This window comes from Bidens hawaiensis, unplaced genomic scaffold, assembly GCF_021521415.1.
Source record: "Bidens hawaiensis isolate Kalapana, Puna unplaced genomic scaffold, B.hawaiensis_p1.1 tig00016108_1, whole genome shotgun sequence".
Lineage (NCBI taxonomy): Eukaryota > Viridiplantae > Streptophyta > Magnoliopsida > Asterales > Asteraceae > Bidens > Bidens hawaiensis.
The window spans coordinates 388,052-409,757 of NW_027492463.1; positions in this window are offsets into that span (position 1 = coordinate 388,052).

Below are 21,706 nucleotides of genomic sequence, written 5' to 3' on the forward strand. Positions count from 1 at the left end.
TTATGTGTTGATGTTAAACATGTTTACAAACCTGGAACATATACTTTTTTGGTCAAAAACGCGGATTAGAACATGAATACAACGTTTTTACGGTTAGAAAGTTCGGTTTGAACCCAAAACCGAAACCCTAATTATCAAGGCTGTTACATGGATGATTTATGCTTGGTTTGATGTTATATGATATGTAGATATACTGAGTTTGCAACCCGAGACCCGGAAAGTCGTTTAAGCTAGCAAAATTCATCGAAAACCGACAAGGTAAACCCGTAATACTCGTTTAGGGGCTGTTTAGTATTAGGTTGTGACGTGCTTGTTGTTAGCTTGTGAAAACTTGCAGAGACACTAGGGATCATATAAATGAGTCCCTGTTCAAATTTGGTAATTTTTCGATAAACGGAGAATATTTGGTGAATTTATTCCCGTTTATGAGCGTTTATTTGGGAAAAATAGCTAAACATATTGAAAAATTATGAAACTTGGTTTTGGAGTTTAATATGTGATGGTAAGATCACTGGTAATGTTTGGGAATCATTGGAAATGTCTAAGTATGGTTTGTATGATCATGGCTTAACCGAATTTTAACAGCCGAAAAACGCACAAAAAGGCATTGTGTCAAAAGAGTTAGGTTCTGGAAATTTTGCAGGGGCTATGTAATAACATTGAGGTCATTGGTAAAAATTATCAGATTTTTCGGAGGTCGTTTGATATAAACGGGCCATTTATTACACGATTATAACCTATTAAATGAATTTTTATAAATAAATAATTAATCATAAAATTTCTGAAAATATTTTTATAAAATTCTCCATGTCTTAATGTATTTTTACAAAAATTTACATAATTTATATATAAGTACATATTTAGTTATGATTAATCAAAGATTTAAATTATAATTGTTTTAACGAAACCGGCAGTTTTGTGTTTAACGGACTGACTGGTATGTCAAAATGTCAAAAGTGGCCAAATATCATATTTTTGAATGATATTAATAAAAACGAAATTTTTACGAGAATTCCGGACAATTCGGGTGGATTGTGCGCGTTTTGTATAATCAAACCCGTGTAAAAACGGAAACGAACCCTGCAATCAAACCAGACACCGAAACTTTAAAATTCTTTCATAAATCAAATCATTTTATCAATCAATATATTTACTTAAGTTTTATGTGATCTTACCAAATCCCGAAACGTATAAACGATCAACTGAGCTAGGCTCAGGAAACGGTGAAACTGAGCCAAATCCAGTTTTAAACATTTCATAGTATACAACGTCACAATCTAAGACTATGGTCATGTTCTGGGCCTAACAGCTATACCCAGATTATCTATACAGCCCGACTTAGCTTAAACACTGTACTAGTAATAACAATACGATACCGTTTATAGGAATCAGGCTATAAACGAGACATCTGACTATTTGATACGTGATTTCTGTGCGAACTACGATAAGGTGAGTTTCACGACCCCCACTTTCTAAACCGTGTTACGAACTTTTGGGGTGAAAAGCATGTTTATATAAACTGTTATACTTGAAAACGTGTGATGATGTGGATTATCTAAGTACTAACACTTGACAAGTCCCCACAAACACAAGTGATTAACTTCGTGCCGGTGGCGTGTGGATAGTACTATCGGTTTGACAAACCCAACTGTGACAGAGCCGGTGGGGTAAGCCGGAACATATGTAAAAACCAGTTGCACATTGTCATTATATATTTACATACTGCTATGTGGTGTTAGACATAGTACATACATGGGGCAAATTGGCTGTTAAATGCCAACAGGAGTGCATGGGCAGGAGAGGCCATGCAGTATAGCTCGTTTCGGTTTCACTTGTGGCTTAGTATAATGCATCATACACAGACATTTATACATACACACTGTAAACATTACAAACTCGTGAACTGATCTCAGTGATACTCGTGAAACTTGAAACTCACCAACTAGACGTAGTTGACCCGTTTTAACATGCTTTTCAGGTAAAGCAAAAGTGGAATGATTTGCTTACATGCTTGGTGTTAGGAAGAAAGTTGAATAGCTGTGAATAGACGCTGATATAATACTGTATAAGAAGCTCGTAAACCGGTTATGTGTTTTTCTCATCTAGTTTGTAAACTTAGTACCAACCCATGTATTATGATGTAAATTAGTTTATGAATTTCTTTATAAACAATGTTGTTGATACCAGTGTTATCTGTTACATTCCCGTATTACGCTTCCGCAACTACCTAGTCGGGGTGTGACATATATTACAAGTTCTTTCATGCTAATCAAGGGTCGTTTCGACCCGGTTATTAACCTCGAACCATCGGATTTGAAACCGATTTTCATAACTTGTGTTTTTACGTGTTGAACACTATACTGATCGTCAACATGTCCTTAAAACGTGTGTTTAAGAGTATTTAATCGTCTAAAACTAGCCGAATCATCAACTGCACGTTGTTCCATAATCTCACTGTCGCCGATTCAGATTCAGGTGAAGTTAGGGTTTAGGCGAAGTTATCCGTAACTTTGCCTGAAACATAAGTTCGCCTGAGGCGAAGTTATCCGTAACTTCGCCCGAAGCTTAAGTTAGCTTGAGGCGAAGTTAACCGTAACTTCGCCTGTAACTTAAATTCGCCTGAGGCGATGTTGTGATGAGGCGAAGTTAACTTTAACTTCGCCTAGATCATTTTACTTATTATTAATTAGACGAACTTAAAGCTGAAGCGAAGTTGTTCCCAACTTCGCCTCAACTTTAACTTCGCCTATACAGAATTTATCACAACTTCGCTCATGGTAACAAGGCGAACTTGTGCTATGTCTTTATGTCGTTCTAACTTGGTTAGTTTGTTGCAGATATGGCTGCGGTAGCGGGTGCTAGAGGTGCAGGAGGAGATGATGGTGACAATCAGACACAATTCTTCCCGGGTCACCATATGTACATTACACTTGACCCGGAGGCGAGCGGTGTGGACGATTACCGCGAGATCATAACTTTCCTCCTGCGCTCGAGGATTTTTCATGCCATAACAAATACTCTGCCGATATCCTTGCCGAAGATCGAAGACTTCTGGCAGACGGTCGAATACGACTGTCGTGTTGAGCCCCCGGTCATGAGAGCGGCAGTGAACAATCAACATGTTCAGTTCAATTCTGAACAGATCCGGGTGGCACTACAGTTTGGAGAGGAGACTCGAGACGATCCAACTGAGTTTGTCGCTCCCTTTCGTGTTGGAGCGTTTCTTCGAATGGGCTACTCTGGTCCATTAGGTGATACCCAGAGGAGGAAGGATTTCCTTCTAGATCAGTGGCGCTTCCTCATGCACGTTATGATAGTGTGCAAGTCGGGGAGGAAGGCGGGCACGGATGGTATGGGTGCGACCATGCAGTCTGCAATGACTGCACTGACCTATAACAAGCGTTATAGCTTCAGTCAAATGGTCTTCTACGAGATTAACAGGCAAAGAAGGGCGATGTCTCGGGAGCGGTTCATTATGTACCCACGTTTTTTTACAGATGATATTGAACCATGTGGCTCCGAGTCTACCTCAGAGACGCCCGATAAGATACGGGAATCGGTGAGCAAACGTATCTTTGCTCAATGCCGCACGTCGAGTGCGAGGAGCAACCCTGAACGTCGTCCCAGGCATACTCCACTGTTTGGGTTTTTAATTAACCCAGAGTATGTTCCTGCTGGTGGGGACGAGTTCAGAGATCCTCAACCGCAACAGGCAAGAGCAACTCAAGCTGTTCCTGCTCCTGCTGTGCCTGTTGTATCAACTGCTGAGGATATAGACCTTGACGCTGTTTTTGGAGTTCAAGGCTATTTTGATATGGATCAAGTTGAAGAGGTGCAGGTCTCGGCTGCACAGGGTTCGGGTGTGAGTATGACTAGAGCAGCTACGTCGATGGCTGACTCATATTTGGATGAGATCATGGATGAGGGGAGACGGTTGATGGTGTCTCGAGAGAGAACGATTGGGAAGAGGAAGAGAACGGAGGATGATGATGAGTCGGAAGAGGAAGAAGACATACATAAGCTGATTAGAAGATCAAGACGGGAAAGGACAGGTGCTGGCATAGGAGCTGGAGAGACTTCAAGGACTGTACGTTTTGCTCCGGCCGCACTGTCTGGTATGTCTATTGTTCCTTCTTCTGTACAGGTTACAAGTACAAGCGCTGCGGATGTTCCCGTGGTGGCTACATCATCTGCTGGCACTCCATCCGTCACTGCTATCCAGACGTCGACTCCGGGGATCGTATCTCTACCGCCTCCAACGCTTACTCATTCGGTGGTAGCTGCACGATTTGTAGAGTCAACGGTCGTCACTGCTGCAGGGTTATCAGGTATGGTACCACCTGCGGTTACGCCTGCTTCTGGAGTATCGCCTTCGCCTATGTCAGACTCAGAGAGAATAGCTTCACTAGAGCGGATCGAGGCAGAACAATCGAAGACTATTCAAAGCCTAGTGGAAGCAAATCAACTACAGGCATCCCTCCTGGTTGAGCATGGGAAAATCATAGATGCCTTGAAGGAGTTCTTGGCATCTCAGGGGGAGATGAGCTGTAAGGGCGACGAGCTCAGAACGAAGAAGAGAAACGACCGAGACGATGATCCCAATGCATCGAAAGATGCAGGTGGTGAGCTGCCAAGAACTTCTGAAGCTCTTGGTACTTCCACAGCTGAGGGGGAGTCTACCGACGCAGCTGGTGGTGATGATGTGGTGGTGGTAGAGGATGACGTGATTGATGCGTTGAAGGAACTGGACGATGACATGTTCAGCGATGATGTGTTGTTTGATGAAGATGTGCTGCCGAGTGATGTGATTGAGAAGATCGGTGAGCAGATTGTGATTGAAGATGGAATAGAAGAGGGGGAGATAGTAGAAGAAGAAGTTGAACACGAGATCCCTGATGTTGAGAAAGCCGACATGGGTGCTGAGATGGATGAGACTGAGTGGGAGGAGCAGCCTAGGTGGAAGGAAGGCTGTGCTCATTGGTTTATCAAGACCAAGAAGCCTGCTGTTCCACCCATGTTCAAGAAGAGTTATAACATCAAAGGCTATGCTGAGTCGAAGAAGGGAATTATCTGTTGGATATATGATGAACAGATAAAATTGTTTGTGGTGAAGCGTTATGATGGCATTCAATACTTCAAAAGAATGTTGAGATCTCTCAATACGTTGCCGGAATGTGAGGTGAAGGATTTGGCCAGGTTGGGCCTGATAAATAGAAGTGACAACAACATGGCAAGAGTGATTGAGAAGATCGTGTGGAAAGAAAGCACAAAAGAAAAGAAGTTTGAATTATTAAAGCCACAGAAGGGAAAGCTCGTGGAGGATACAGAAAGGGGATTGAGAGCAGATGGCAAGCCATGGATGGTGATGAAGTACAAACCGATCCGATGCATCAAGGAGGTTCCAATGAAGACTATGCCTCAAGATGTGTTGAAGAATCTAAAATGGTGGTACGTTGATTGCCAGACTGCTGAAGCCGTGATGGAAGACGAAGATGAACAAGAAGTGCTAAGGGTGTATGACCCGATGCATCTTGTTAACTTATTGAAAGCTGATCTGCAAGTGTTGAATGAAAAGAAGATATTCTATATTCCTGCTTTGAAGGATGAAGCAAGGAAATATCAGCGAGTAGTCACGGTGTGTGTTAGAGAAGGAGTGCACGCTTGAAGATATAGGATTACGAGACAAGAGCTGAAAGATCAAGATATGAAGCTACTGCCAAGGGGGAGTCTGTTGGTGCATAGATGTCAGTAGTTCATATGTCTAATGTCTGTAATCGAGTCTGTAATATTATTTGTGTATTTGTTTGTAAAAGCGAAGTTGTTGACAAGTTCGCTTAGGCGAACTTGTTAACCAAGCGAAGTTGTTGACAAGTTCGCCTAGGCGAACTTGTTGAACGAGCGAAGTTAAGGACAACTTCGCCTGAGGCGAAGTTGTCGTGTAGTTATATAGTTTACAGTTAACTGTTTACGCGTTAGAGTTTTGGTTGATCGAGTTGGTCATTTACGTGTAATTCAGTAAGTCAATTGACGTGAGGTCGAGAGTCTGTAAGTATCACGGTTCGAGTTATCAATATAACGTGAGTTTTGTTCGTATCGTGTGTACGTGTGCTTGTGTTCTACGTCCGTAACGATCTACACAGGGATTCCGCACCTGTGTATATCGGGATATCTCGTGTGATCCGTCCGAGGAACCTACACACGTTTCAGTTTTCGGCTCCGGAGATAGTTTCCTTGCCACCGCCTACTGTTACTCCATCGGAGGTTGTTGCAAGATTTGTTGAGTCGACGTTGGTAGCTACTGCGGGGTTATCTGTCACAATACCACCCGCGGTTACTGTTCAGCCTGCTTCTGATACTTCAGCCAGTTTGGGAATACCTCCACCTTATGCTCAAGACGTTTCTCACATGCGTTTTGATTTTGATGCTACCTTGTCCGATTCTGAAAGGATAGTTGCTCTTGAACGGGTCGTTGCTGAACAGTTAAGAATCAATCTAATCCAGACTCAAGCTATCCAGTGCCTTGTAGCAGAAAATCAGATCCAATCATCCCTCCTTGTTGAGCACGGTAAACTATTTGATGCTTTAAAACAGTTCTTAGAATCTCAGGGGGAGATAAGCTGCAAGGGCGACGAGTTGAGAACAAAGAAGAGTCATGATAGAGACGATGATCCCAATGCATCAAAAGGTGCAGGTGGTGAGTTGCCAAGAACTGAACAAACTCTTGGGACTTCCACATCTCAGGGGGAGTCAACTGGTACAGCAGGTGGATCAGGTGGTGAAGATGTTATGGTTGTGGATGATGAGGAAATGTTGGGTGATGATGATGTGTTAACTGTTGAGGAGATTGAAAAGACAGGAGAACAGATTGAGATTGTTAGTGAGATAGAAGAAGGAGAGATTGTGGATGACAGTGTAGAACATGATATTCCAGACGTTGACAAGGTGAATGTGAGTCAGGATATGGATGTGTCAGATGAGCCTGAGTGGGAAGAACAGCCGAGATGGAAAGAAGGATACGCTCAATGGTTTTTGAAGACAAAGAAGCCAGCAGTTCCTACAATGTTCAAAAAGAGTTACAATATCAAAGGGTATGCTGAGTCGAAGAAGGGAATTATTTGCTGGCTGTATGATGAGCAGTTGAAGTTATTTGTGATTCAACGCTTTGATGGGATTCAGTATTTTAAGAGGATGTTGAGATCTCTCAATACCTTGCCTGAGTGTGAGGTGAAGGATTTGGCTAAATTGGGGTTGATTAATAGGAGTGATGACAATATGGCTAGAATAATTGGGAAAATTGTGTGGAAAGAAAGTGTGAAAGAAAAAAAGTTTGAATTGTTAAAGCCGTAGAAAGGGAAGTCAGTTGAAGATAAGGAAAGGGGAATGCGAGCTGATGGCAAACCTTGGATGGTGATGAAATATAAACCGGTTCGGTGTTTGAAAGATGTGCCGATGAAGTTAATGCCCAAGGATGTCTTAAAGAATCTCAAGTGGTGGTACGTTGATAGTCAAACAGCTGAAGCAGTTATGGAAGATGAAGATGAACAGGAGATTCTGAGAGTGTATGATCCCATGCACTTGGTGAATTTGTCTCAAGCTGACTTGCAGGTGCTAAACGATAAGAAGATATTCTATATTCCTGCATGGAAAGATGAAGCCAAGAAGTACCAGAGGGTGGTCTCTTTCTGTGTAAGAGAGGGCGTTCATGCTTGAAGATGGGTGACACGAGATTTTTGGGATTACGACACGAGAATGAAGATATAGATATGAAGCTACTGCCAAGGGGGAGTCTGATGGTGCATAATGTCAGTAGTTCAGTATCTAGTGTTTTGTATGTGTCTGTAATCGTGTTAGATTGTTTGTTTTGGTTTTGGACATTGTGTCACACAAGTTCGCCTGTGATGTAGGCGAACTTGTAAACAAGCGAAGTTGTGACAACTTCGCCTAGTCTGTTAGGCGAAGTTGTCGAGGTTATATAAACCTCAACTTCGGCTTGTTTTGAAAATGTTTTTTTTTTCCAGAACGTGTGTTGTGATAATTGAAATCACGTGTTGAAGTGTTGCAATACAAACGTGTTTTATTAGTATTGTAACGTGTGTTTGTGTATCGTCTCAACGTATTATATATCTTACGCTCGTATCGTATTACGTGGGGATTCCGCACCCTCGTGTTACGAGATACTCCTGTGTAGATCCGGCTGGGAACCTACACACACGATAACCTGCATATGCGTTGAAAATAATATAGTTTGTCAACACAAGGTTGGGTGAGCAACACACCAGTTTAAATGTACATATAGTATATAACAAAAATATGTAGTTGCAACAAGTTATATGAGAATAACAAATTAACCAAATGAGCACGTATAACTGAGATGTCAAGAAGCACAAAGGCTAACGACTGGCGTATGATCATACTTGACTGAGATTATGTTGGACCTCTCCGAATGCGGAAGCATACAAAGCAAATAATCACATAAACAAGTAAAGTATAAGTTGTTAACACATAAGACAAAGTTGCAGTTTTGAGTATAAGTATGTATGAAAAGTAAATTTACGCATATGTCCCCAAAATGCGAGAAAACGAGTAAAATAGGGGAATGTGGTACTCACCTCAATAGACGAGCAAAGGTGAAAAGGAATATTAAGAATGATGATTGCGGAAATCACGCGTTGATGATAAAGCCTAATAAGGATAATAGAATACATATATACTAAGTTAATAAATCGGATAAGAGCGTCGATAGTTATAATATTATCAAGTTTACATTACATTATTTAAACTTAGTTTATAAATCATATTTAACCTTATTATATTTTATGACGTAGTAATATTTGTATAAATAAAATACATCCTTCGAAATTAATTAATTCGTTAACTATATCAAAATATTTTATTATGTAAAAATATTATATGAGTAAAAGACATCTTTATAATATTATTACTAGTTTTATAAATGTATTTATTTATAGTTTACTTGTTATATATTTATATATCAAAATATTAGTTTTCATATGATTATGTATATACACATATATTCTTACAAAAACATACATATGCGAACTAAAACGTGAGAAAAACAAGTATTATATAGTCGGTTTTCAATAAAATAATTTTAGTTGTTGATAATTAATAATACATTTATTAACTGATCTAAAAAGAAAAATAACCATAACATGCTAAAAACTCAGGGTTGGCAGGGGTCGAACGCTTGACCCCTCAACCAGAAAGCTTGGCCAGGAGCGCACCAGCCAACTGGGCTGGTGGCTTATCTGGTCACAATACAGTTTTAAATAAATATAACATAACAGAAGCAGATCCCTAATCAAACAAACCCTAGAATTTACAATCGAGATGAATAATGACTGTTAACAGAATTCGTTATAGGGCTTTTGATCATGGCTCAGTGACGTTCAAAAATCACAAACTAATTACCTCGAACAATGCTGCTTGATGGTTTAATTGCGACAGGCAGTTGACGGTGCGGTGAGGTGATGAACGAACACACAATACAATGATTTAATTCAATTAATTAGGGGTTTATGGATGGCGATGGTCTAATGATCATAACTGCAAGTTTAATTTGATTTATATACATGTTTACGTGTAGAACAAGCTCGCGATAGGTCTGCTAAACATATTTTGGATTGCAGATCTTGGTTGATTCGATTAACATAATAGAATTGTCGGTTTGGTCGAAAATGGTAAGTGCAACGCGAGTATTGATTCAATTTCCATGTTTCTAACGAGGATTGAGGGCCAAGACATTCCAACAGTTAAACGGGTTCACGAATAGGATATCGGGTTTTGGGTTAGGGTTTTGATTTGGGGCTGGCTCCTGGGTTAACCAGATCATGTAAACGGGTTATAACAAACTTTTACATTTCAGCCCCTGAGGTTTGAGGATGGTTACAAAAGAGGTTAAAAGTTTATATTTTGGGTTAAAAATGCCAAAACAAGAAAAGTATAATAAATATATTTTATATGAATAATTTAAACAATAAAAGAATAATAATTAATCTTTTCGATAAACGTGAAATTTTAATTAATAAAATAACCCGAACGTCGAGACGAGACGGGTATTTAATAAAAATATATACGAAAACCCGTGTTGTTACAGTTTTATCCCTATGAGAGATTCTCCTCCCCGGGATGAGCTATCCCGGGGTGGATGATATTTCTTGTGTATGTAGGAATATATGTGTGAGTCGTTCATCTTTTTGAGAATCATTCGACTAATGGTATCATACTACCATTTCTATCATGTTTGTGTTTCGATTACATATATGTGTTCATCCTACTTTATTGGTTATTGTTAATCGAATTAGGCTCCCTCCCAATACATCTCATCCATCCAAATATCATCCGAGAGTGGATACGTGTGCGATTCGATCCTAACCCGAATCCGAGCTCCACCGTTAATAATGAATATTCACGCTTCGGCACCGGGGCTTGGTATTGTCATACATGTACAACTCTAATATATCAGATGTTATCATACAACAAGTAAAATTATTGGTGAGTGTTTGCTAATGCATTAGGCATGTAACATTATATTTTGGTGGCACAAGATGTAGTTGGCAGCCTTTATTTTTTTTTACTAACTATTTAGTTTAAAATTAAATTTATTAAGCAATCAACTAAATAAATTTTGAACTAATCGGCTAGCAAGAAATTAGACCAAAGAGTTAGCCACCACGTACAACTGAAGACCCTAACACAATACATTTATCCACCTTCACCCGTTATAAACTTACAATATTTCCAAGTCAAAAGCACACCACCTCTCCCACAATAAACCCACCCGTTTCACTGTATTGTGAACTTGTAAGAAGCTCAATGCTTTGATTACCCCCACCACACCATGTAAACGGGTTAGTTACCTCGATTTCAAATAACACCAAATTATGGGTTTTTCATACACACCATAGTGTTGTCAAACAAGCTGCATGGAACACCATTGTTACATGCGTTGGAAGCACAACATACATGCACAACTCTAATATATCATCATCCAAATATGCGAACACCTCCGGCTAAAATGGAATACGCCCGGGTGCGATGTACAGATTGTTAAAACACATGTGACACTATAAAGTGAGAATATTATCATTATTTCAAGATTATATATATATATAGGTTTAAGTTCAATAGAAAAGTCATTTTATTGTGAGAAGTGTGAGAAATCCTTCCAACGAATCAAATAATTTCCTTTTTCTTCTATGATTTATTAGTTATAAGGGCATGTTGGTAAAATTTTCATATTTTGTATTTTTGTTAACTAATAAATATGTTAGGGTGTAATCAAATCATTATTTTCATTTATATTTTGCATATTATATTAATCGTAACTTTCCATGATCCTACAATCGTAACTTTCCATAAACCCAACTCTTAGATAAGTTTATCTTCAACTCAGAAGTGATATAAAAATACCTAAGAACACAATGCAAATTCAAGGCGTTTTCTTCCTCCCACCCATAATTCAGCCACTTATACAACCCCCACCCCATAATTCAGCCCCTTATATAACCCTACAGAGCTAGCCCTTTTCATAATGCTCGATAACGACTCCATGGCTAACACGAAAAAGAAATAGAGACAATGGATCACCTTGTTGAGGCCCCCCTCAGTAAATTTTAAATTTGTTTACTTTAATGATGAATGACATGAATGATAAACAATATATATTAATTAAATTTAATAATTAAATTATCTATTAAATAAAATAAAATAGTTATAACCATGATTATAGAATATAAAATACTCACCAAACTTATTTTTATGATAAATTAATATATCATATGGTGATCGTAGAGTGTCTTATGAGTCTCTAGTCCAATCATTGGATAAAAATTAACTAATTGGTGGGTATTAATTGTTAAATGTTTATTTAAAAGGAAAAGTAAACCCGTAATACCATTTTATTAAGAGTATTATTCTTTCGTTCTTTGAAAAGTAATTTAATAGATACATAGTTTATTAAGAGATCTTGCTACTAAATATACACAAACCAAATAAATATCTCTAGAAAATGGAATTATTGGATTTCAATAGCATCTTCAAATGGCTTCTAACTTTTTTTAACATCAAAATTCCACTTTTTTACTTTACACTTTTAAAGATTTAAACCCACAACCTAACATTTGTTAGTTTGGACCCCATACTACTAGGCCAATAAGTAATGGGTATATTTTATGTAAAGTTTGTTATCAGTATAGTTTGAACATATTTTAGATATTGTTTTAGTTTTATATGGAAACATTAGTACTAAATATTTGATAATTACGTTAAGAGATAAGCAAATTATGAAGTTTTCTTGAGGTCAAAGACCTATATATAATCTTATTATATAAATAATACTAAATATTTGGAATTCATGTTAAGAGATAAGCTAGCTATGAAGTTTTCTCCGCATTAAAAACTCGTGTATAATTTGATTAAATATATTGTGTTTCACATATTTACTTAAACATATGCAAGTTGTTGAAAAAACAATGGTTTAATCTATAATCAAGTTGAATGTTTTAATAATGACCTAATTAGGGCAATGTGACATAAAAGAGTATTAGTTCATCATTGATGATATATGTCACACACATGTCCCTTAACACTTGACTAATCATCATTGGTCATAATTAAACAAGTTGAAGCACTTAATGAAAACTATACACTGAAGATCAATTATGTAGGAGTTAACAAGTTTAATTTCACAAAGTGTTACATAAAGATCTCCATCAACATCGAATATGAAGACTTGTAAGATTAATCAACAAGGTGTTACATGAAGATCTTCTGCATTAACATTAATGATGAAGAATTATATGATTAATCATCAAAGTGTTTATTAGATATTCAACATCCGAGACTGAAGACGGCGAAATTACAAGGTCAATTCATTGGAAGAAATCTCAATAAAATTTAAATGGTAGTTTTATAAACTTAGAAAAGTTTTATAAATTATTAAAAAAAATTAAATATATATTATTTTAAATCCAAATAATATTTGAATGAATAATTCCACTTATGGAATGCCTTTAATTAAAGCCTACCTTGAAGATTTAACTTTACCACAAATGGTTAAGTCAAATACAAAAATGGAATATGTAGAGATTTTGGATGGATAAATGAAAATATGTTTAACCATTTAAGTGAAATACATGGTTTATGTTGCAAATTCAAAAGATGGTGTAAAAGACATTTTGAAACATGTGAGTAATCTTAATAAATAACTCACATAATAAAGATTTTATAAAATATGAATTTTATAAATCTTGTTGATGTTTTGTAAAAACCATTTTATGAAACTAAGTTATTTGAAATTCAAATAACTCTTGAAAGAATCTTCCAGTTAGGGTAAGTTTTTCATTCAAACCAATTTAAAAAACCAACTTGGATGGAAATAGGTAAGCCAGCACATGGAAGGTATGCATAAGATCATGGGATGAATAAACCATAAAGTGTTTATGCCATTTGTGTGAAATACATGGTTCATGCTGCAAGGCCAAAGGTTGGTGAAAGGGACACCTTACGACATGTGAAAAACTTGCATTTGGTAGTCAAAAAGGAGATAAAGAACTCACATAATATTCATGTTCACAAGACCAAGATTGATGTTGTCTAGACGTTGATGGTCGATTGAGCTGGCCGCGTGATTGACCATCGGGTGTGCAATCCCTTAGCCTTGCTTCTCACATGTTGGGCCATAAAAAGAAGACTTATGCATTCACAAGATTTCACCCATTTGCTTTACAATATTCATACATACATACATACATACATACATACTCTCTTTCATATTTCATGAAGAATTCAAGCTTCAATTCCAAGAGAAGAGATCAAGATATAGTAGAGCAAAAACAAGAGCTTCAAAGTTATTCATCTTTATTTATTCACACTTGTATTTTGAGGGGCCGTCACTAGAGGTTGTTTTAGTGATTTGAAAGCTGCAACAGGATAAAGGATATCCTCTCTTCTCGCTTTGTCTGCTTAATGCCTTCTATTGAATCGATTGGTGCCATTTCTTCTCTTGGAGGCAGGGCAATAGATTCATCTTGTCCTTGGCTTGTGAATGGAATGGGGTAGGGTTGCCAAAGCCCCAAACAAATGGATAGGGCAATCCTTCCCAAGTAATGCATAAGCAAGATCAGGACTAGAAGGGTGTGAAGAGTAAGGGGGTCTATTCGGGGCTGGGTGGCCTTGCCCCACAAGCACCCAACCTTCTTTTTGCTCTTCCTTCGGGTTGCCTCCACGAACGCGCCACCTAGGAACCCTACTCATATTCCAAAAGCACTATTCAATTCAAGCGCAAGCCCCCTTCTATTGCATAACCTAAAAAAGGTATAAACAAAGTGCAAAAGTAGTTGCGGGAACGATACGTTTGGTTACTAGCGAACGCTTTCAAAGGCGACCAGTTTTCAATACTAGTTGTTACCTTACGCTGCCATTTTTTTAATATTCTTGAATAGCATGGCTGGGGGCTAAGATAACTCAAATGGGAGAGCCGTGTTATGGGTGACCTTATTGCACGGTTAACACTATCTTTATATAATGCTATTGTATTGGGTTGCAAAACTCTATCTTGACATAGTGTTCATTATTATTGGGAGTTTGAGAGAGTTCACAATCTTGACATAGTGAACATATTGAAGAAGTGTAAAGATAGTCATTTGGCGTGGCTAGTGAAGAAGGTGTTCACTTCCTTCGAAGAGTGAGACGTTTGTACCGGTGATCTCTACCGTTTTAGGGAGATGTTTAGTGAAACAAAATCTCGATGGTTGGGGGTGGTTGAGGAGAGGACGTATGGTAGATTAGTTAACATCCACTTGAAGATTTATAAATAAGTTGTCCCTCTGTCCCAAAACTATTTTCATACATATTTATTCCAAGCATACACAACAAGTGTCTTCCATATACAAGGTTTAAAAATCAACTAAATATTTTAACAGAAGTTTAAAAAGAAGAATATTTTAAAATTCACCCCCCTCCCTCTAGTTTTCTACACAAGTGTTGAAAAATCATGAAATACTATAATATTATTAAGATCAACCATGAAAATACTCATCACTCTCTATCACTCTTCACTATACAATTTTTAATGTTTTAAATACATGTAATGTAAGGTTATCATACCAAACACGTTATCGCCTACTTTTGGACTTTTGTAATGGGCATAGAGAGAACTTGAAATGTGGCGATTAATAGGCTTAGTGTATATAGTATGATGTCATTTGGGCTTCTTGTGGAACACAAACACATTAATGTGAATTTGAGAGAAAACTTTTAGATTCATCACGTTTTCATTCGTTTGTGCTTATTTCATATTCAATTCATGTCTCTTTTCATCTATGATATTCACATGCCCTAGGTGTATCCACCACCTAGATGTAACAGCCCAGTTACCGCTGCACCATAATATTGTCTACTTTAGCCGAGTCGTACCACCATCATCTCACGGATTTGCTTTTAGCTGCCCAAGTTAAGACTTCTTAGGAGGTCACCCAACCTGATACTAGTTCCACTTGAGCATGCTTAACTATGGAATTCTCCTCTCATCTACTACCATTAAGCGCCCAAAATGCGTTATGATGGGGAAGTTATCCATCTCCTAATAAAGAATGTTTGGTTCTCCTCCCCAACCGATGTGAGATGTAACAATCCACCCCTACTTAGGGTCCAGTGTCCTCGCAGGACCTTGCACTACCCTTCCGGCCCTGGCTATGATACCATTTGTAACAGCCCAGGCACCGCCGCACCATAACATTGCTCGCTTTGGCCGGGACATAACCCCATCGCCTCACACATTTGTTTTTCATTACCCAATTCAAGACTTCTCAGGAGGTCACCCATCCATATACTAGTTCCGCATGAGCACGCTTAACTATGGACTTCTCCTCTCATCCACTACTATTAAGAGCCCAAAGTGCGTTATGATAGGGATGGGATCCACCTCCTTATAAAGAAGACCTAGTTCTCTTCCCTAATTGATGTTAGATGTCACAAGCCTCCCCATTAGGGCTCCAGCGCCCTCGCGAAACTTGGCACTACCGGTTCAGCCCTGGCTTTGGTACCATATTTAACAGCTTTGGTCGGGACATACCACCATCGCCTCGCGAATGTGCTTTTGGTTTCCTAGGTGAAGCCTTCCCAAGAGGTCACACATCCTGATATTACTCCTACCTGAACACACTTAACTTTGGAATTTTCCTCTCAGCCACTACCTTTAAGCACCCAAAACGTGTTACGATGAGGGAAGGTATCCACACCCTTATAAAGAAGTCTTTGTTCTCCTCCCAAACCAATGCGGGATGTCATAATCCACCCCCTTTAGGGGTCCTTTGTCCTCACTGGACCTGGCACCAACGGTGTGGGCATGGTTCTGATACTACTCTCACCAAAGCACGCTTAACTTTGGAATACGTCTCTCATCCACTAATTTTAAGCGCTGATGCGACTTGTGTGTGGGTACATGAAAAGTTTGTTTAGTTTTTCAAAAGGTTGTTCACACGATGTATAATTTTAAATTTATAAAAATAATTATTATCTTAACTAAACGACACACAAATAGGCAAGGTTAGCTAACGTTTATGTAGAATAGTATAGGTAAGAACAAGTATCGATCCACGGACACACTTGTTTGATTTTTACTACTAAATCGTTGTATTTATTCTAACCGGAAGTAAACGTCATGGAGGTTTTAGTTTGACAAGTAAGTTTTAAAAGAAATTTACAGGCATAAATTAAATACAATATTTTTTGGTTTTTATATTTTTTATAAAGCGATAATCAAGGATAAAAGTGTATCATCTTTGTTAAAACTCCTCTTAACTTGGTTTAACAATTTATTGGTAAACATGTGATATGAGTTTGCTAAGGTGATTAAATGTTGGAATATCACCTTATTCCTAAGTTATGTTATTCCATGATAATTAAAGAAAGAAGTATGCATAACTTGATAACCTCCACTAAAACATTATTTTATGTAAGCAAGTGGTTTATAAGAAATATTTATACGATAACTTAATTTAAAGATAAGACAATCCCTTAAATTACTAAGTGAAGTGTCCTTGATATTTTAGTAAAAATAACCTATGTATTATACTTAAAATACCAATTAAGATTAGTTAAGTAGTAAAAGGGTTAACCTTGAGTTATCAAGTATTAACCCCCATAATTCTTGAACAGTTATAGATATCATATAATAACCATCCAAGAGTTGTTTAATATAGGTTATTTTGCACACTTACTTGGCAAGTAACCAACCGATTTTAGTGGAAGAATATTGACAATCCGTTTTCACAACATTGCTAATCATTCTCCATTTTAAGATGATTAATTGCTACTAACACTTCATTTGGTCCATGTTAATATTAGGATTTATGTTTTTTTCTCAACCAAGACCTTACAAGAATGGCAGTTCCCCGGCTTATCATCAAGCTCGGTACTTGGTGTCTCTTTCAATGTTATTTAATATATCAACCAAGCCCTTACAGGAGTGGCAATTCTTAAGCTTATCGTCAAACTCAGATTTTGGTGTCTATTTTAAAGTAATCCAAGGTATCACAAGAATAACATTTTCCCGAAAATCTTAATTAAGACAGCGGAGGATTTTAACTTAAGTAGTTCGGGTCGTGACAGATGCCGATAGCCAATAATAATAGAACAAGAATATTTAATAATAAAACATTAACTTTTATTTAATAAAATATCCATTATATTATCAGAGTTATACACGTGCAACCGCATGGTTTATTATAAATCCCGGTTTCGACATTATTCAAACACACAACCCGCTCTCCTTTTAATGTCTCCTCGAAACCATCACATACCTGAAAAGCATATTAAAATAAACGTCAACATGAATGTTGGTGTGTTCTCTTTATTGTAAAATAATATATACATATATATATACACACATATATATAGGGTGGGGTTAGAATAAGAAGTGAGTTATTTGTAAGAAGTGTGAGAAGTAATATCGGGTGTTGGATGTGATTATCTGATGGCGGATATTGTTAGTGTGTTTTTTGTTCGGTGTGTTTTATTTTGTTAGTTTGTTGTGTTTTTTTGTTCAGTGTGTTTTATTTTTTTAAGGGTAAAAAACACTTCTTAGGATAGTTTTACTTCTTATTTTAATCTTGCTCTCTCTCTCTCTATATATATATATATATATATATATACATATATATATATATACATATATATATATATATATATGATATAATGAAAATAAGGCAATCGAAATTTCAATATAACTCATCATAAACATCATAATGAACAACATTATACCAATTTATCGAGTAATACAATAATGTAAACAAATTCATATCAATCCTTTCCATACCATGGTTCAACGACCATTCTTTTATCATGATTCATTACCATAAGCGACGGTGGCGGCCTTTCCTACCGTTCTTTTAACATGGTAAATATATCTTTTAAAAATCCTCAATAATCGAACTTACCATAAAAACGAAGCATTTTATTTTTTAACAAATCGTACTGTTGTAGACTATCAAGGAATACAACAAGTGTACGACTATCAAAATTGATAACTCAATACATACCATACTCAAAATATTCTCATTTTTAACCCAACGCGATTGGAAATGGAAGGCGTCACCCTGATAGATATACCAATATTTCTATGCCCTTATTAATTCGGTTAACAGCTATTTAACCAATTGTTGACTCGTCCCACTTTTTAAACGTTTGTAAAATAAAATACTTTATGAAAACATCAATTAAAATCGATAAAGAATATGTTTTTCTCCCAACACAATATAAACAATTTGAAAATGAGGGGTCTATAAAGAAACTCAAGGTTGAAGCCCTTCGTTCTAAAATATCGTGTCCTATATTAGTACACGTTTTGTTAATAAAGTTTGATATTAGTTTATAAAAATCTTTAGCTGTTAATCCTAGTCTAATGTCCACACAAGCACATAAGCAAGTAAGTTTCTATTAAGTTAACGAATACATATAGTTCGATTTTTGTTAACTATTGTTTAAATAACTAAATAAATTAATAAACAATTAAAATATAAATATAATAAAATATTGAATTTTCAACTGCTGGAAAGTTTTAAGAAAATATTAATCTATTATTTTTCATAAATTTTGTCAGTTTGTCGGCTTCGCATTTAAAAGCGAACCGTTCGATTTTTCGAATAAAATATAACTTTTAATTCTTGAAAAATACTTGTTTCATATATATTAGTCAAGTTTTAGAAGTTACTTTAAAAAAATATGTTACTTTCATTTTTGTTAACATTTTCTTAAAATAACAACTTTTAACGTTTTCATGTCGGTTTTCGCGACACGAATCGTTTAAGACTAAGTTTTGTTATCTTGTCCTTTTTTCATATATTAACTTATGTTATATATGAGTATTATACAACTTTAGGGGCTTTTCTAAAATAATCCCTAATTGTCATATCAGTTTACGTTTTAAAGCTGATTTTTCAACCGTTAAAGTTACCGACACGTCAAATAATTTCACACCAATAATCCTATGGACTAAATAAACTCACTGTAACACATAATTCATCATGTATTTCCAGATTTGTTCATATAGTTTCACAAAACACATTTAATCAATTTTCAAATTTCTAATTCAATACTCAAGTTTATTAATAATTGTCACTTATCAAGCTTATCATTTCTTATATGATTAAATGTTATAATATAACCTAAAAATTCAGATTTTAATCATTTATTATGGGTTCCACAACAAGCCAAAACAACACTTTACAACAATATTCGTTTATTTCTATTTTGGAAGATTCTAACATGTGTGATCATGTAAGTCTTTTTCAAAGATCAAGTATTTTAACTTTTGTGTTTATTCTTGTTATTATTAATTAATCAAATCATTCACATCATCCTGAAATCATCCAAACAAATCATTCAAATCATTAGTTCATACATTCTTATGAATTTCCTAAGTGTTTAATTAATTAAGTTTCCTATTATAGTAACTTTTAATTTTTGATAATTTTATCTAATTCAATCTTTCAATTCCTGATTAAGTATGAATCTAAGTTTATTTCATTGAACTAGTTTGATATGGTTTCATGCACCCTAAGTTTTCTATTCAAGTTTTGTTCTTTCAATTAATCAAGTAATAAAGTTTCCATTTCTAGTAAATAATTGATAATTTGATCGATATGCTAAACTAATCTATATTTCAATCATGCACCCTATCTTAATTCAAAGATGCAATTCATAACAAATCAAACACATTCATACCAAGCATTCATATCACAATCAAGAATTCATCTTTTCATTCAACAAAGTTTCCTTAATAGGCAATTTTACAATTTCTAACAATCTTAAGTATTAACTAATGGTTTTATGAGTTTACTAGCAAATACTCTATTTCATTTTCAATTATATTACTCCATATCACTTTCATGATTCATTAATCCATCTAAAATCTCTAATAGTTCCAAGAATCCAAAAATCCCCAAATTTTCAATTATGAGAAAGTTCTTATCATATTTATCTCTAACAACATCAATTCAATGATTCAAGTCCATATCATAAAACTAATTATCAACAATTAACCAAAATCCATTCTATCATTAAACCCTAACATCAATTTCATCCAAGATTGTACCAAATTATCAAGTAATCCAACAATGCTTATAATCAAATTTAGCAATCAATGTATGATCTTTCAAGATGAATGTATGCATGTATAAGTGGGTTTAATCCCTCCTCTTACACACACACACATACATACATACATACATACATACATACATGCATACATGCATACATGCATGCATGCATACATACATACATACATACATTCACACATTCACACATACAAACATACATACATACATACACACACACATACAAACATACATACATACATACATACATGCATACATATAGACATACATACATACAAACATACATACATACAAACATACAAACATACATACATACATACATACATACATACATACATAAATACATACATGCATGCATACATGCATACATACAACGGTCCATACACACATACATCATCATCCATAATTTCAAACTTTCAAGCTCAAATATAACTCAAGAACATCCAATCTAATGTATTTAATCCTAGAAATCAACCTATAACAACAATTACTTGTGTTCTTGAAGATTTTAAGATGAGAATGAAATTGTAGTGGGTGCGATTGTGATAGTTCTTCCTCCTAATCTTATTCCTAGACGCTTGTTCTTGATCAAATCTCCATGGTTCTTGATTAATATTGATTGTATTTGTGTGTGCTTAATTTAGGATTTGAATTTGTGTGTGAAGTGAATGTGTATGTGTGCCGTGAGATTTAAAGAGAGAAAGAGAGATGGGTAGGCTTGATGAGTGGGTGTTTAGAGTGTTAATGTGGATCACCCCTAATTCTTCCAAGACACCATTCTTCTTGAAGCTACAATGATTGAAAGAGGTGAGTTGGAGGAGGCTTATTGGAGGAACGGAGAGGTGGCTTGGTGAGGCGGAGGGTGGGTCGGCCAAAGGGGTGGGTGGGGTAAGGAGGTGAAGAGTTGATCATAATCTAGTAAATTTTGGTTAATCGTTTAACGTATTGCGAGTTTTAGATATTCAAATGGATCCTGTTTTTAATATTTTTTGTCAGACTTTGAATGAAATCAAATTCCTGACAGTATAAACTATAAAAACTATATTTCTGAAAATAGTTTGTGTCGG